The sequence below is a fragment of the Hemiscyllium ocellatum genome, chromosome 28, assembly GCF_020745735.1.
Source record: "Hemiscyllium ocellatum isolate sHemOce1 chromosome 28, sHemOce1.pat.X.cur, whole genome shotgun sequence".
Taxonomy (NCBI): Eukaryota; Metazoa; Chordata; class Chondrichthyes; order Orectolobiformes; family Hemiscylliidae; genus Hemiscyllium; species Hemiscyllium ocellatum.
The window spans coordinates 16611114-16629196 of record NC_083428.1 but is presented as its reverse complement, the minus strand read 5'-3'; the positions used below and the strand labels follow the sequence as shown (position 1 = coordinate 16629196).

Sequence of the window (18083 nt, the reverse complement as noted above, 5' to 3'; positions counted from 1 at the left end):
CTCATCACAGAAATGAAATGTCTTAATCAAATAAGTGGAGCCGTCAGACAATAATCTTAAAAATTCAGTTCTGTATTCATGATCAAAACAATGACTTTTTTTATAAAAAAAACAGAAATCACTGTTTCCTACCAGAATTTGCAATAGTTGTCCAACTTAGGAAATTAAATTATTTAATTGGGTGAAATCTGACTGGTAAGAATAAATAGCTCAGTTGTCATTGGCATCAATGCTAATGTTGTTTCCAAGTCTTGTATAGAGCTGGAGTTTAAGATCAGCTAATATCGGTTGAATTGTCACCACAGGAGTCTGCAAGGCCTCTATCTCATTTGGAGACTTTGTTTTGCAGTTTCTTGCACCTCCTGTGTCTCACCCTGGAAGCGACTAATAAAGACCTCTCCAATTTATTAAGGCAGCTGCATTGTATCTTCATCAAGCATCATTACATGATCAGAGCAATCTTCCAGGTTCTCTGTCTCTTTCTCAGTGCTATTTCTTCTTTAAGAAAACTAAGACTATTATTATTTATTGCACATTTATTTGTTTCCTGTTGTTATTCAAAGGTAGCATTGACATCTGGGCACAACTGAAATGTAAAGCTTGTTCAAGGAACAGCTACTGCGTGTCCTTGATAAGTATGTACCTGTCAGGCAGGGAGGAAGCGGGAGCTGTTGTTAACTAAAGAAGCTGAATCTCCTGTCAAGAGGAAGAAGGAGGTTTATGTTAGGATGAGAAGTGAAGGCTCAGTTAGGCCGCTCGAGAGTTACAAGTTAGCCAGAAAGGATCTAAAGAGAAAGCTAAGAGCCAGGAGAGGACATCAGAAGTCTTTGGCAGGTAAGAATAAGGAAAATCTTCAAGTTTTCTATAAGTAGTTCAGAAGTAAAAGAACTATTAGAATAAGATTAGGGTCAGTCAAGTACAGTAGTATTATGTTGTGCTTGGAGTCCGAGGAGATAGGAGAGGCGCTAAATGAATGTTTTTCATCAGTATTCACACAGGAAAAAGACAATATTGTCGAGGAGAGTACTGAGATACAGACTATTAGGCTATTTGGGATTGAGGTTCATAAGGAGGAGATGTTAGCAATTCTGGAAAGTGTAAAAATAGATAAGTCTGCTGGGCTGGCGAGGATTTATCCTAGGATTCTCTGGTAAGCCAGGGAGGAGATTGCAGAGCCTTTGGCTTTGATCGTTATGTAGTCATTTTCTACAGGAATAGTGCCTGAAAACTGGAGGATAGCAAATGTTGTCCCCTTGTTCAAGAGATGGGTAGAGACAACTCTGGTAATTATAGACCTGTGAGCCTTACTTTGGTTGGGAGTACAGTGTTGGAAAGGATTATAAGAGATAGGATTTATAATCATAGAGAAAGGAATAATTTGATTAGGTATAGCCAATTTGGTTTTGTGAAGGGAGGGTCATGCCTCACAAACCTTATTGAGTTCTTTGAGAAGGTGATCAAACAGGTGGATGAGGGTAAAGCAACTGATATGGTGTATATGGATTTTAGTAAAGCATTTGATAAGATTCCCCACAGTAGGCTTTTGCACAAAATACAGAAGCATGGGATTGAAGGTAATTTAGTGGTTTGGATCACAAATTGGCTAGCTGAAAGAAGACAGAGGGTGATGGTTGATGGTTCATTCTGGAGTTCAGTTACTAGTGATGAAGCGCAAGGATCTGTTTTGGGCCACTGCTGTTTTTCATTTTGAGAAACTACCTGGATGAGGTCTAGAAGGATGGATTAGTAAATTTGCGGATGACACTAAGGTCAGTGGAGTTATGGACAGTGCAGAAGGATGTTGCAGATTATAGAGGGACATAGGTAAGCTGCAGAGCTGGGCTGAGAAGTGGCAAATGGAGTTTAATGAAAAAGTGTATGGTGATTCACTTTGGAAGCAGCAACAGGAATACAGAGAACTGGGCTAATGGGAAGATTCTTGGTAGTGTGGATGAGTAGAGAGATCTTGATGTCTATGTGCATAGATCCCTGAAAGTTACCACCCAGTTGATAGGGCTGTTAAGAAAGCATACAGTGTGTTAGCTTTTATTGGCAAAGGGATTGAGTTTCGGAGCTGTGAGTTAATGCTGCAGCTATACAAAACTCTGGTGTGGCCACATTTGAAATATTGTATATAGTTCTCGTTGCCACATTATAGGAAAGATATAGAAGCATTGGAAAGGGTTTAGAGAAGATTTATTTGGATGTTGCCTGGTATGGAGGGAAGGTCTCATGAGGAAAGACTGAGGGACTTGAGGCTGTTTTCATTACAGAGAAGAAGGTTGAGAGGTGATGTAATAGAGGCATACAAAATGATCAGACGATTAGATAGGGTGGACAGTGAGAGCCTTTTTCCTCGGATGGTGATGGCTAGCCTGAGGGGACATAGCTTTAAATTGAAAGATGATAGATATGGAAGAGATGTCAGAGGTAGCTTCTTTACTCAGAGAGTAGAAGGGGCATTGAACCCCCTGCCTGCAACAGTAGTCAACTTGTCAACTTTAAAGGCATTTAACTGGTCATTGGATAAACACATGGATGATAATGGAATAGTGTAGGTTAGCTTCAGATTGGTTTCACAGGGTGGCGCAACATCGAGGGCTGAAGGGCCTGAACTGCGTTGTATTGTTCTATGTTCTATGGCTTTCATCATGGGGGTTGCCATTTTCCAGACTCTTCTAACCAGGATCTTGAATCCCAAATTCAGAAATAATCCAAAATATCATTATCATAATCAAGATAACAGGCATGATATGCACATTTGTTTCTCGTAACTGGATGTTTAAATAAATATTGGATCATTTTCTCCAGCTCTTTGTAGTAAAGGAAACATATTCTGTCAATCCTCTGCCTCAGGCTGCTCATGCTGTGTCTAACGCAAACTGCTCATTACCATCTGTTACCTAACAAATGTAATTAACTTATATCACTGTGATTACAGTGAGTTTTTAAACCACAAAAACCAATTCCCCTTATACATCAATTTTATGAATAGAAGAGCTAATTATGCTTTAGTGCCACATTGGTTTCAGCCAATGCTTTCAGTGCATCTGGGAATATGTTGCAGCATGTCAATGTGTGCTGAGAAATAAAAAGTCACGAGTCACAAGTGATCTGCTGTGTTATTCTTGGTTGAAACTGTGAAACCAATAGTAACACTTTAGAGTCTTTTCCTGACACTGAACTTGATTGCTCCTTAAACAAAGAAATGCCTAAAATTATTTTGAGTCTGTAAGTAGTACATTTAACATGGTAAAATGCAATAATCTTGTGCATCAGAAAATGAACATTTAGCCAAAAAGAGAGATGCTAATGATTGATCAAAGAGAATGGTTTAAGAGAAAAAGGGGAAATAGAAGGGATTAAGATGAGAAATCCTGAAAGTGAGATCTATTTGCCTGAAGATAAATCAGATAAGCCAACATTAAGATCATTGGAAGAAGGAAGGTCAAAATTTCAAATCAGGGAAATGGAGAATTTTAAGGAAAAAGACTGCACTTAACGAATTACCCAAAATCATTTTCAACCAACTTGATGTAACAATGCAGCCAATTCTTAGATGCAGAGTCTTGACTCAGCAGATCTGAAGGAAGAGGGATATAGTTCCAAATCAGGATGGTGTATGACTAGAAAGAGAAACTTGTAAGTGATCTCCATGTGCCTCTTCAGCTCTTGTCCTTCCAGATGGTAGGCCTCATCAGTTTGGAAGGTACTATCAAGGAGCTCTGGTGAGTTCCTGAGGTACGTCCTATAAACGGTATACAGTGCTGCCACTGTGCTTCAGTAGTGAAGGGAATAAATGTTTAATGTGGTGGATAAGGTGCCAAGGAAGCTTGTGTACGGGGTGTCAATCAAGTCCACTGTATTATTCTGGATGATGTCAAGCATCTTGAGTATTGTTGGAATTGCATTCATCGAGGCAAATGTATTCCATCAGCTTCTGACTTATTCTGTGGATAGTGGGCAGTTATGGGAATTCAGGAGGTGCATTGCTTGCAACAGAATTCTTAGCCCCACACCTGTTCTTGTAACCAATTAACAACACATGAAATTCCTGGCAAAAAGAATTAAACCGAGCAAGACAGCTGTGTATTTATTTAAAATAATATTACATTGAGTTAAACTCAAATTACAAAATACTTCACAATTTTAAAGCAACATTTAAAGGATCATTTCTTCAAACAAATTCTTCCAATCTCTTGCACTATACAGTACTAAAAATACTAGTTCAATTCATACCCCAGTAATAAATTAACACCACTTTGAACACAGTTTAAAAAAAAACCTTGTTAAACATATGTTGTGTGGACAACAACCATATGAAGAATGAAGCTGAATCTCTCCAAATTGTTAGCTAATTAAATATGAGGTTTCTCAGAAAAATAGTAAACTGGATGACCAGTACTTTTCAATGTGGAAGCCAATTGACCTTTGTCCTTCCGTTGTAAAGTTTCATTGTGGATAATTTATGGGTTAAGCAACATAAATGTCCTGTTTTCTTAAATTCCATCTTAAAAGCTCTAGACAAGATGCTACATATTCAGATTTTTTTAATGAATCAGTACGGCACACCTATTAAAATGATTTGAGGTGGGAAACCAGATCTGTGAAATCATGTGCTGTATTTTCTCTTATATGAAGAGGTTTTAAATATAGTGGAATTAAAGGTAGTAAATATTTTTATATGTTGTGTCCAACACAATGTTGTACATACTTGCAGCAGGTACAAACACGACAGTTTCAATGTTAGGCAAGGTGAAGTGAGATTTAAGAGTCATGTAATCATTAGATCCATTAAGGCAATCTTGATGTGTGTACAATGATATTTTCTGGCAACACAACATATATAATAGTGGGTTGGAAAGGTTAAAATTATTGAACAGTAGCTGGCAAAATCAACACATGGAGGATCACTTGAAAGATAAGTCTTAGGTCAAATCAGCAGTCACTTAAAACCCTAGGGGATCAGAAAGCAGGCAAGAGGTGACATCTTACCCCACCATTTTTAGTCATATATATCCGAAAAATGATTTTATAAAGCAAGTGTCATAAGCAATTTTTCATGCAAAGGACAGTCACCCTACCAGTACCAGCGCCAATTATTTTAGTCTACCAGAACAGCCCAGTGGCAAGAAGTAAGTGAACTTTACCCTTTAATACGATTCTGTCAGATTGTATTGATACAATCTCCTTCAATTTATTTCAACCAAAATGGAGCCTACACATTGTGAAACATATCCAGTTACAATAATAGTCTGTAATTATTTCGATCAACTGTCTCCTTCTATGCTGTATGGTTTTATGATTCTATGATTATATAAATTAAAAAGCTAAATTAAAGAATGTCTCTGGAATTAAATATTATTTGGCTGTTGTACCTTTTTTAAAAAATAACCTGAAGCACTTTAACAAGTATTGAATTACTGCTCCAAGTCTGAGATGGAAGTTCTCCAATTAATTTCCTTAATCTGAAATCTCAATGTTCTAGCAAGAGTAATTCAATTGTTCAACACTATGGAATTTCAAATTTCATTCGAATTCATTTAATGCAAACAATATTCACATTATATGAAATGAATGTCACATTCTCAATGTATTCTCATTGCTAAAGTTATGATTTGGTGTGGCAGCTAGAAAAATATATAGTGCTACTCATATCCTCAAGATTCCTCATGAGTTCCCTGCAAATGGAACATTATGCTTACTGTCATGACAATGGATCAGAGCCCAGAGTATGAAGAAAGGTTTTAACTTTTAATTCCAAGACATATTCTTTTTTAAGAATGCTACAACAGACAAAAAAGAATAACTGCAGGTGTAAATTCAGTGCTTTCTGGCAAAGTCCTATTTGGTTTGTGTGGAATGTTGCACCTGTACAGTGTCAGAAAAACTTCAAGCTGAGGGAGAGAGATATAGCAGGAAGAGATAACAAAGGAACTGACTGTATCCCCTCTCTTAGCAGAAAGCCAGATAATTTCTGTGTTTGACTTTTCAGAAATATGCAAAAAAGGGTGCCAAAAACTGACTGCGCACCTGGTCTATGTGAGCTAGCTGATGAAGGTGTGCTAATGAATTGAAGTTTGAATATATTAACCTGTGCTGGTGTGCTGTGAAGTTTGCAGTAAAATAACCACCCACTAGTCACCCTGACATTGCAGGTAAGAGGATTCTCTCACTGTCAGTGTTAGAAGCTAACTTGCTCATAAACTAAGAAAACAGGACAACAGAAGGATCTCTCATGTTGAGTGTTGCCAGTCAACCATCAAAGGAACCAAGACAAAAGGACGTCAATTAATCACAAAGCCAAGAAGCCTGAAATCAACTGCTTAACTATCAACATTGCACTGTCAAATCTTCTTGAAGAACCCAGAGAAACTGATTTGTTAACTTATTTTATTTTTAAGAACTCGCTTCTTACTCCTAATAATGAAACTTTGTTCATTTTTTTCATCTGAAAGGTGGTGCTTCCAATTTTGTAGGACTCCTTTGTAACTGTCCTGGAGTGCCCACATAACATGTGTGCTCACATTTCTACAATGTACAGTCAAGAACCACAATCTTCTCACTCAGAATTGAGTGTGCTGTAAATTGGGTCACGGCTAACCAAGGGTCTATGTGCATGCACAGTAATAGATGGTGGAGGGAGGGTGGAAGTTAGTTAAGTGAGTGGAACATGGTGCAGAATGATGCTAACAGTGCAGGTTTAATTCCAGACCTGCTGCAATACTTCATGGAGGGTCACCCCTTTGCCCTATTCCATGCCTGTGAAGTGGTTACCCTCAAGCTGAACACAACCAAATGTAGAGAGATGCATATGGTCCTTCCAAGACTATGCCTCCATTCTATACAGATGCAGAGAATTGTTTTCATAAATGCTAATGCTTTGAAATGTACAAGCCATAGTTATTTATAGCAATGTATAACCAGGAGTGCTTCACTAATGTCTTCCATTGCTGACCCTGCTTTAAGTTGCAGAGCAATATTTAAAACTACTAAACAGGGCCATAGGCTAAAGCATTCCCAAACCCTTTTCCATGTGATCCCTGTAGTGATTGGAATGATGTCAGCCAGGTGGATCTCTAGAATATGAGTTCCCAGACTGGGGCTGTTAACTTGGTTCATCAAGGAGCCCTGGCTAACATAATAAACAGGAGTGTCAGAGATACTGCTCACTCTATGAGGCAGCACTGTGCTACTTGGATCAGTGTCATGTACAATGCATGTGTAAATAAAAGGTGACTTGGTATTGGGATACCACCCTTTGTAGAGTTATTTCAATCCCATTTTAATGTTATTAAATCGACCTAACCCCAGAGTTGTGAAAGTGGGGTAAGGAGACTGGAGAATGGCCGTGGTGTTGATAGTTGTAAGAACACAGGGACTGGGGGTTTGTAGCTCAAACTCATGAGAGCTAGGGTAGGGGATGTCAATCTTTGTCAGAGCAAATAAGGAACTAGTGTAAAGCCACAACGATTAAATAATTTACATGCCACAATTAAGTTTGTGCACTAACTGAGCCATAGCATCGTGATATTTATTTGATGGGGAAGGGGTTGCTTCTGTTCATGTTGGAAAGTTGAGTGAGTGTGGAGGGCAATATAGGAGCACTCCCTCTCATCCAAGCTCAAAGCAGTGCTGCACAATCATTTAACTTTCTCCTGAAACTCTCTTCAATTGCCAGTAGCCTAAGCATCACTGTTAAATATGCAAGGAAAGTCAAATCAGAGATTTTCAGCCTCACTAAAAATTCAAATTGCCAACCTGTCTTAAACCTAGATGTGTTTAAACTGTTAATATTTGTGTGGGCCTAAACCACCCACTTGTGAATTAACATTCAACACTTTGTGTCCATATCAACAAGTTGCACTGTTAACTAAAGACATAATCTAATCAAATTTTTCTTAGAGGCTGTACAAAGCCTTCATGCTACAAATTTAACAGCATGTTGTCATTATCACTGTGTATCTGACCCTTTTTACCTGCATTATTATTTAGTTATAGGAATACACTTTCCAATTTAGTGTTCCCAAATGGATGTAATGAATGGAAATACTGGGCCATAAAATGGGTATGCCAAACTCAACACCTCAAATTCTTAATTATTTTTTCTGTTGTATGTAACTCCATGCCAGTATTATAATATCCTAAAGAATCGGAATGGGGACAATAAGCGTCAATAATCCTTTCACCTCTGTGACCTGGCTTTAAATCTTTACTGTGAGCTTATAAGAACAAAGCATGCATTAATTGTGATGCTCCTAAGTGAATCAAAAAAATTGGACAAAGCTTGGAGCAGTCCACAAGCCAAATGACACGGAACTGATAATCTTGCTCAACAGACTTCTAGATTTTAAAATATAAGAAATGTTTTCTGATCCTGCATTGGAGCACATCCATTGTGGCTCAGTCAAAATCAGAACTCACTGGAATATCATACGTCTCCTGGATACATGCTCTTTCTGCTGTTTGCTTGCGATTACTTCTGCTGAAAAGTGGTTCTGCATGAATAAAAGTAATCAAAAGTACAGCAGACAAGTAGCCACATCAGCAGATATCAAAAGACTTTCCAAAACCATCTGGAAATTCAGTAAGGGCTAATTAAGCTTCTTCAGATGTCCTGCATAGATTATCACCTGAATGAATTGGCTGGTGATATAGATTGAACATTTCTTACTCTTAGCTTCATTGTTTTCCTTGGATAGTTTTCTTGTTATGTCTGGAGCTTAACATGGAAAAATATGATCTTGTCCACTTTGGCAAGAAGAATAGAAAGGCAGCAACACCAATTAAATGGAGAATTTGCCGAGCTCAGTGGTACATAGGGATCTGGATGTCCTGATACATGAAGCACAAAAGGTTAGTATGCAGGTATAGCAAGCAATCAGGAAAGCAAACGAGATGTTGGCATGTATTCCAGGGGAAAGGGAAATAGAAAAAATATTTTACTACAGCTGCACAGAGCCTCAGTGAGATCACATCTGGAATGCTGTTTACAGTTTTTGTCTCCTTATTTGGGGGGAAAGAAACAAGGATTAATTGCATTGGAGGGAGTTCAGAAAAGGTTCATTCAATTTATACATAGAAACAGACATAATAGGAGTAGGAGTAAGTCATTCAGCCCATCAAGCCTGCTCCGCTATTTATTATGATATAGCTAATCATCTGACTCAAAAGCCTATTCCCGCTTTTTCCTTTGATCCCTCTAGCCCCAAGTGCTATGTCCGACCCCTTGAAATTACACAATGTTTTAGTCTCTTTCTGTGGCAGAGAACTCCACAAGCTCAGCACTCCATGAGTGAGGAAATTTCTCCCCATATCCTCACCTCAACTGTTATCCCTGGACTGTGGACTGTTATCCCTGATTCTGGACTCTCCCACTCGCATGAGTGTCCCATGTGCTTTAATTTTGCTTGTTAATCTCTTATGTGACACTGTCAAATGCCTTCTGGAAGTCCAAATAAACCACATCCATTCACTCTCCTTCATCAACATTTGTTGGTTACATCCTCAAAGAGGTCCAGTAGATTTTTCAAGCATAATTTCAGTTTCATAAATCCATGCTGATTCTATCCAAACCTGCAAAAGTGTTCCAAGTGCTCTGCTTTTGAATCTTTTATACTTGACCAGAGCATGTCCTCACCACCTACATTAAGTTGACTGGTCAATAATTCTCAGGTTTTTTCTCTATCTTCTTTTTTAAATAGAAGGATTAACTGAGTCACGCTTCAATCTGTGGGGATTGTTCCAGAATCTATAGAATCTTGGAACACGACTACCAATCCATTCATTATTTCAAAGGCCATATCCTTTAATACTCTAGGTTATTAGGCCAAGGGAATTTATGAGCATTACATTTCCTCAGTACAATTTCCCTAAAATATTGATTTCCTCCAATTACTCCCTCTCACTAAAGCCTGTGTTCCACAACATTTCTGGAACGGTATTTGTGTCCTCCTTTGTGAACACAGAGGTAGTACTTAGTTGATCAGCCATTTCTTTGTTCTCCGTAATAAATTCTGCCTGTATTGGGCGTAGGTTTGTGTTCACCCATCATTTTCTCTTCAATTAGCTATAGAAACATTTTCAGTCAGTTTTTATGTTCCCCACAAGTTACTCTTGTATTCCATTGTCTCATTCTTAAGCAATTTCTATGTTTTTCTTTAGTAAATTCTAAACTGCTCTCATTCTTCAGATCTGTTGTTCTCTTTGGCCAATTTGCATGCCTTTTCCCTGGACCTAATGCTATCTCTAATTTCCTTGGTAAGCCATGGTTTGGCCACCTTTCCAATTTTACTTTTGCACCAAACAGTAATAAATAATTGCTGCAATTCACCCATGTACTCTTGGATAAAGGTCATTTTTAAAGAAGAAATGTTGATTAGGTTGGGTCAATAAAACATTGGAGCTTAAAAGACTGAGAAATTATCTTATTGCAACATTGTGAGGGAAAGCAATAGGGTGAATACCAGGAGGCGCCTCCTTTTGTGGAAGGAAATAGAAATAGAAGAAACAGTTCAAGAAGGCGTGATCTCTCTTAAAATGGAGATGAGAATATTTTCCATTGGGATGTCATTAGTGTATGAGAGTATCCTCCTGAGAAAGGGATAGAACCTGAGCCATTGAATTTATTAAAGCCAGAGTTAATGGATGTTTGATAGACAAGGGAATCAAGGGTTATGGTGAGCAGACAAATTTGAGTTGAGAGAACCACTAGATCTTATTGAATGGTGGAACAGGCTCCAATTGATTTCTTATTCATATATTTCATTCAGAGCCAGAGGACAAGACCTTGTCTGTTTCCTATATATATCAACAAAAGACATTTAATGGCTAAAACTATAACTATTTAACCTTGTCAACATTGAAGACTTTGAAAACAGATGCTTCAGTTTAATGAACCACAGAAAAATAGTTTTTATTTAATCCCTTGGTTCTTGAAATAAGGAAGCTAAGTGCAACTTCTAACAGCAGCTAAACTGCATTATTATCATTCTATGTGTTGTGTAATTTTCAGCCTGAAACTTCTAAATTAATTGTGGTTTGCTAGGAATTTGCATGAACAAAGCTACAGAGTCACAATCATGCCAAAATATGCAATCATGCAAAACATTTTTACTGAAAAATATGTTAAATTCCCCAAATTGTGAAAAATAATATTTATCGCATTAGTTGAAAATTTCCCAAGTTACTTTCAGACAAGGTGAGATACCAATGACAAATAATTTTGTTTCCTTCATGGTGCCGGTGTGATATTAGATATGTGAGCTGTATGTTCCAACAACCAGCGTACTGAATCAAGCAACACATCCCAATGTCCATTGGCAGCTCTGAAGCATGTCCATGGTGCTCAACTATGATTGCAAGCTTCAGAACAGATTGTCTCACTATTAGGTGTGATTTTGGTTTGGACATCATTTATTAAATATTCCAGACTGAGCTAACATTTACACTGGAAACAATTTAAAATTATTATTTGAGCTCACAGTGTGATGTGCATTGGGAACTACATACATTAATGCACAGGGCCCTGTACACACAGACAAAAGAAATACACACTTTTTCATTGGAAACTAAAAAAAGAGTCATGGAAACTGCCAATTTCTGATCCATCCCCATTATCATCTTAGAGTCACAAAGTTACTTACAGCCAATGAAACATTTCTGAAGTTTTTTTTTAAATTCATTCATAGAATCTAAGTATCTCTGACTGAGACAGTAATTATTATCCATCACTTAATCCCAAGGTAACAAAAAGTCAAAAATCTACAGATGCTGTCAGAAATTGCTGCAATAACTCAGCAGATCTAACACCATCTATGGACAGAAAGCAGTATTAACTATTGGGGCACAGTGACCCTTCTTCAGATTTTGTCCCTTTGAAAAGGTGGGTGAATGAGTCATGCTCTTCAATCACTTAAGTCCATGGGGTAGTCAGTACATGCACAGTGTAGATAGCAAGGGAGTTCCAGGATTTTAACAAAGCCACTGTGAAGAAACAATAATATAGTTCCAAGTTAGGCTTAAAGGAGAACTTGTAAATGGTGATGTTCCCATTCAACTGCCACCATTGTCTTTCCAGATACTGGTGTAATAGGTTTGCAATGTACTGTCAGGGAAGCCTTGCTAAGTTGCTGTAATGCATGTTGCAGATGGTCCACACATGTCTGGAGGAAGCAAATTTTGAATGTGATGCATAGGCTGTCAATCGAGTGAGCTGCTTCATCCAGAATGGTAGGAAGTTTAGCTACTATTGTTCAAGCTGTGTTCCTCCCCAAGTCGAGAATGTTCTATCATACTTCTGCCTGATGCTTTGTTGATAGTGGACGGACTTTGGGGAGTAAGGAGGTGAGTTATGCACAAAGAATTCTTTACTGCTGACTTTATAGCCAAAGTATTTATATGGCTAGTAGAGAGCTTTTCCCTGACTTGCATTGACTTCCATTTTGCTAGGGATCTTTGATGCTGCCTTGATAATAATCACTCTCACCTCACCTTTGGAATTCTGTTCTTTTGTCTTTGTTTGGACCAAGGCTGTAGTCAGGCCAGGAATTGAGTGAGCCTGGGAGAACCCAAATTGAGCCTCAATGAACAAATTATTGTAGAGCAGATCTCACTCTTAACTTCAAGGAAAAGATTCAATGTTCCATCCAAGGTTTCATTGGCTAGGTAAGAACCTCCCTAGTAAGCAGTGAGGGGCTTATTTGAACACTTATCTCATTATTAACTATCCTTGCCTCGTTTACATGCAGTTTGCTATTTTCCCAGAAAGTGGAGATAAAATAGATGGTGACAATTACCAACCTGAAAGTTTGGGTGAGGACCTAATGGCTGCAGCTTGCCTCCATTTTGGCCAGCATTCCTCAACACCTGAGGGTACAGTCCATCGGAAATGACCCCACTACACCTTCTGATCATGGAGGCTGGAATCAGCAAAGCACTATCCTCATTACACCATTATGGTATACCTCTGACACACTTTTAATACAATTCCACACTTTAGTCCTCCAGTTTTGGATCTCATTCATGACCTTCATTGCAATGCTGCTGCCAGGCCTCTTTGCTTACAGGGACAGGTACAACCTCATCATCTAAGCAGGCACATCTCAAGATCTTTGCATTCATTCACTTTGTGCACAATATACGATCACAGCCTTGCTTTGACTGTTAGCACAGACAGATAGCCAAGCAGCTAGTCATGTTTGGCAGTAGTCAAGAGGGACTACGGTCAGCCAGAGGGCTGGCCTTCCATCAATATGCTAAGGTGTGAGATGTTCAAAGTGAGTGAATAGGCAGCACAGAGGACAGAAAGGGTTAGTAGTTTTGAGAGTGATGGGATGAATGAGCACCATGGAGGGAAGACATGCTAGAATGTTGAAAGTTGTCGACCATAAAGATTGGTGGGAGGTGGGTGCAGACATAGAGTGAGTGTGAGGGAGAAGATGGCACTTGCCGTGGTGAAACACAAATGGTCATTTACTTTCTTGAGGTGTTGCTGTACATTCTATCAAACCATAAATACAGCATGAACTTGGCAGATACTTCAGTCCAGGCTGGCTGTGTTCGACTGGTGTGTGACTGTCAGAAAGTCTCGGCACCAGCAAGATTGCAAGAGTGATACTGAAGAGGCGAGGTGCATGTTTATTGAACTAAGCAATGTAAACTTGCATGAGAAAAGGTGGTATGGCCCATAGAGGGAAACACTCCATGAACTCATTTCTATTTTTATCAAGCCAGGCAGCATTCGAGGAGCTCCTTGTCCTGGCCTGCTGTGTTTTTCCAGCACCACACTTTTCAACTCTGGTTTCCAGCATCTGCAGTCCTCATTTTCTTCTATTTTTATCAAGTCCAGGCCTTTTTTTAGGTTAGCCCAGTACTGTTCCTGGCACATCCTCCTGCAATCTTCATTGAGACCTACTTTCCAACAGCGTCTATGTTTTAAATGTTACCTCTTTGACGGAGCTTTTGTTCACATGTGCTTTTTTTTCGTACTCTTATGTAACTTAATGTAAAATTCTGTTTCATAACATCCTGTGGATTGCCTGGATGTGTTTTACCACTTTAAGCATGTTATGTAAATACAATTTATTATTCTTAAGGGAAACATTGCAGCTGAGCTCTTTCCTATCTTCATCTGGAGACCTCGAAAGAAGTTTGTCCACTTACAATTACAGAATTGTAATTAGGGCGGCACGGTGGCACAGTGGTTAGCACTGCTGCCTCACAGCGCCAGGGACCTGGGTTCAATTCCCGACTCAGGCGACTGACTGTGTGGAGTTTGCACGTTCTCCCCGTGTCTGCGTGGGTTTCCTCCGGGTGCTCCAGTTTCCTCCCACAGTCCAAAGATGTGCTGGTCAGGTGAATTGGCCATGCTAAATTGCCCGTAGTGTTAGGTAAGTGGTAAATATAGGGGGTCTGGGTGGGTTGCGCTTCGGCGGGTCGGTGTGGACGTGTTGGGCCGAAGGGCCTGTTTCCACATTGTAAGTAATCTAATCTAATAATAACAAGTGTATGATTTCTTGACCTTCACCAGATTAGTTTCTGTACAGTAAAATCATTTATTGTGACTGCCATGCCAATTGAGGACAATTTATTCTGTACTGTTTCAAACATAGCCTCTCCTGCTTTGTACAAATCAGTTGTACATTGGACAGATAATCCATTAAATTACAAATCTATGAAAGAATATTCTTGTATTTCATCTTTCTTAGTTTGTCCCAAAACAGTTTTAAATTATTTTCTCACAGCTCCAGATCATCTCTACAGGAGTTCCTCAAGTAGTGTTCTAGGCCCAATCACCTTCAGCTACTTCATCAATGGCCTTCCCTCCATCACAAAGTCAGGAGTGAGGATGTTTGTTAATGATTGCACAATGTTCAGTACCATTCAGGACTCTTCAGATACTGAAGCAATGTGTGTTCAAATGCAACAAGATCTAGATAGTGTCCAGGCTTGGTCAGACAAGTAGCAAGTAGCGTTTCCACCACACAAATCTCCAATAAGAGTAAGAGACCTTGGAGTACACGTTCATAGCTCCTTAAAAATGGAGTTGCATGTAGAAAGAATATTGAAGAAGGCTTTTGGTATGCTTTCCTTTATCGGTCAGAGCATTGAGTACAGGAGTTGGGAGGTCATGATGCGGCTGTACAGGACATTGAATAGGCCACTGTTGGAATATTGCGTGCAATTCTGGTCTCCTTCCTATCCAGAAGATGTTGTGAAACTTGAAAGGGTTCAGAAAAGATTTACAAGGATGTTGCCAGGGTTGGAGGATTTGAGCTATAGGAAGAGGCTGAACAGGCTGGGGCTGTTTTCCATGGAGCGTCAGAGGCTGAGGGGTGACCTTATAGAGGTTTCAAAATTATGAGGGGCATGGATAGGGCAAATAGGCAAAGTCTTTTCCCTGGGGTCAGTGAGTCCAGAATTGAAGGGCTGGAGGTTTAGGGTGAGAGGGGAAAGATTTAAAAGGGACGTAAGGGGCAATGTTTTCACGCAGAGGGTGGTGCTTATAAGGAATGAGCTACCAGAGGAAGTGGTGAAGGCTGGTACTATTGAACCTTTAAAAGGCATTTAGATGGGTATATGAATAGGAAGGGTTTGGAGGGATATGGGCCAGGTGTTGGCAGGTGGGACTAGATTGGTTAGGGATAACTATTTGGCATGGATGGGTTTGACCGAAGGGTCTATTTCCATGCTGTACATCTCTATGACTGTAACCACTACCCCTTGATATTATTGTCAATAGTGTTACTATCACTGAATCCCCTTTATCAACATCCTTGGGATTACCATTGACCAGAAACTCAATGGACTTGCCACATAAGCAGAATGGCTGCAAAAATAGGTAGGAGGCCAGGAATACTGGGCATGTAGCTCATTCTCTGGCTTGCCAAAGCCTGTCAACGTCCTCCTAGGCAGAAGTCAGGAGTGTGATGGAATACTCCCCAATTGTCTGGATGACCGCAGCTTCAACAACACAATAAGATTGACACTATCCAGGACAAAGCAGCTCGATTGATTAGCCCCACAACCACAAACATTAACTCTCTCCACTATCGATGTTCAGTAGTAGCAATGTGTATTATCTACAAGATACATTGCAGAGATTCACCGAAGGTCTTTAGACAGCAGCTTTCAAATCTATAACTACTTCCATCTTGAAGGACAAGGGCAGATATGTGGGAACACCATCACCTACAAATTCCTCTCCGTCACCCCTGTCCTGTCTTTGTGTTGTTCCTTCACTGTTGCAGGATCAAAATCCTGGATTTCCCTCCCTAAGGATATTATGGGTTAACTTACAGCATGTGGATTGCAGCAGTTCAAGAAGGCACCACCATCTCCTCAAGGGTAACTAGGGATGGGCAATAAATGCTGACCAGCCAGAGACACCCACATCCCACAAATGAAAATGAAAAAAAACGAGAGTAATATGGCAACAAATTTACATACAATGAAGTCCCAGAAACACAAATGAATGAGTGGCTAGGTAAAAGGTCTTGCATTTAAAAAGTGCTTATCAGAACTCCAAGATGCCCCAAAGTGCCTCAGGCGACTGACTGTGTGGAGTTTGCACGTTCTCCCTGTGTCTGCGTGGGTTTCCTCCGGGTGCTCCAGTTTCCTCCCACAGTCCAAAGATGTGCGGGTCAGGTGAATTGGCCATGCTGAATTGCCCGTGATGTTAGGTAAGGGGTAAATGTAGGGGTATGGGTGGGTTGCGCTTCGGCGGGTCGGTGTAGACTTGTTGGGCCGAAGGGCCTGTTTCCACACTGTAAGTAATCTAATCTAATAGCTGTTGAAGCGTCTTTGAAATGTAACCCCCATTCTAGCTGCAGCCAATTTGTACACAGCAATATGATAATAGCCAGACAATTGTTAGCCAGGATGTTGGAGAGAAGTCCCTTGTTCTTCTGTTACAAAGTGACATGGGATCATTTCTGGTTACCGAAGAAGGGAGATGAGACCTTGATTTAATATCACACACATTGCCTGAGGAAGGAGGAATACCCATTTTTCTTCAAATATCACTATTAGATTTAACATCTTGTGAAAGATACTGCGTTCGACAACATAGCACATCCTCAGCACTGAGCTGATATGTCACTCTAGATTGAACATTCATTAAAATTCAAATCTGTAATGGGGCTTAATTCTACAACCAGAAGAAGAGCACATTGTCCAAGTGTATCAGTTTGAATTGAAATGGCATTTTATAAGTAGGATTCAGAGTTGGTGAGGTACTTTCAAAGTATAGATTCAGTATCATTTTACAACTATTGCATTTTTATTTCACTATTGAGTTATCACATTTCTGTGCCCTTTCAAATTTCATTCATTAATGGTCAAACATAAATAACTTGACACATTACAGTAAACAGACTTCTTTGCACTGTCTAAGCCAACTCACTACAGCTGTGTGAGGACATTTAAACAATATTATCAACAATACAGTATACACAAAACAGTAGGATATCTACAAGGCTGTTACCTCTGCACTCTAAGGGTAACTTGTCAGATTTGATAATAGTTTAAAATAGTCCACAATCAAAAACTGTAATTGTTCTTCTATTCTTTGTGTTTAATGGTGCGCAGTTTGATCTAGGGCACTAAAAAGTACAGAGAGATGGGTGGCACAGTGGTAATGTCACTAAGCTAGTAATTAAACATCCCAGGCTAATAGTCTGGGGCATGGGTTCAAAATCCATTGAAGCAGTTGGCAGAATTTTAATTCAGCTAATGAATCTCGAACTAAAACGGGCCTCAATAACAATGACAGTGAAAGTTATGTTGATTGTTGTAAAAGTCCATCTCGTTCACTAATGTCCCTTGAGGCAGGTAGCTGTCATCCTTACCTGGTCTGGCTGACATGTAACTCCAGACCCACCCCAATGCGGTTAACTCTTAACTACATTCTGAAATAGCTTAGCATATCATTCAGTTCAAGGGCAACAAGTGCTTGCTTTGCCTACATGACATGAAAGAATAAAAGATACAGGAAAAAAAACTCATTGGTCCAGATTTTGCAGTAATAATGGTAATGGTTCGATCAATAATTCCAGCAACTTCTGGTACAACAGACGTACAAT

At 39.5% G+C, this 18083-nt stretch overlaps 1 pseudogene; it reads right to left on the bottom strand.

The window, feature by feature from the left end:
- Nucleotides 1-210: 210 nt before the first annotated feature.
- LOC132829211 (prefoldin subunit 4-like) overlaps nucleotides 211-18083 on the bottom strand; it is a 52690-nt pseudogene continuing 34817 nt past the window's right edge.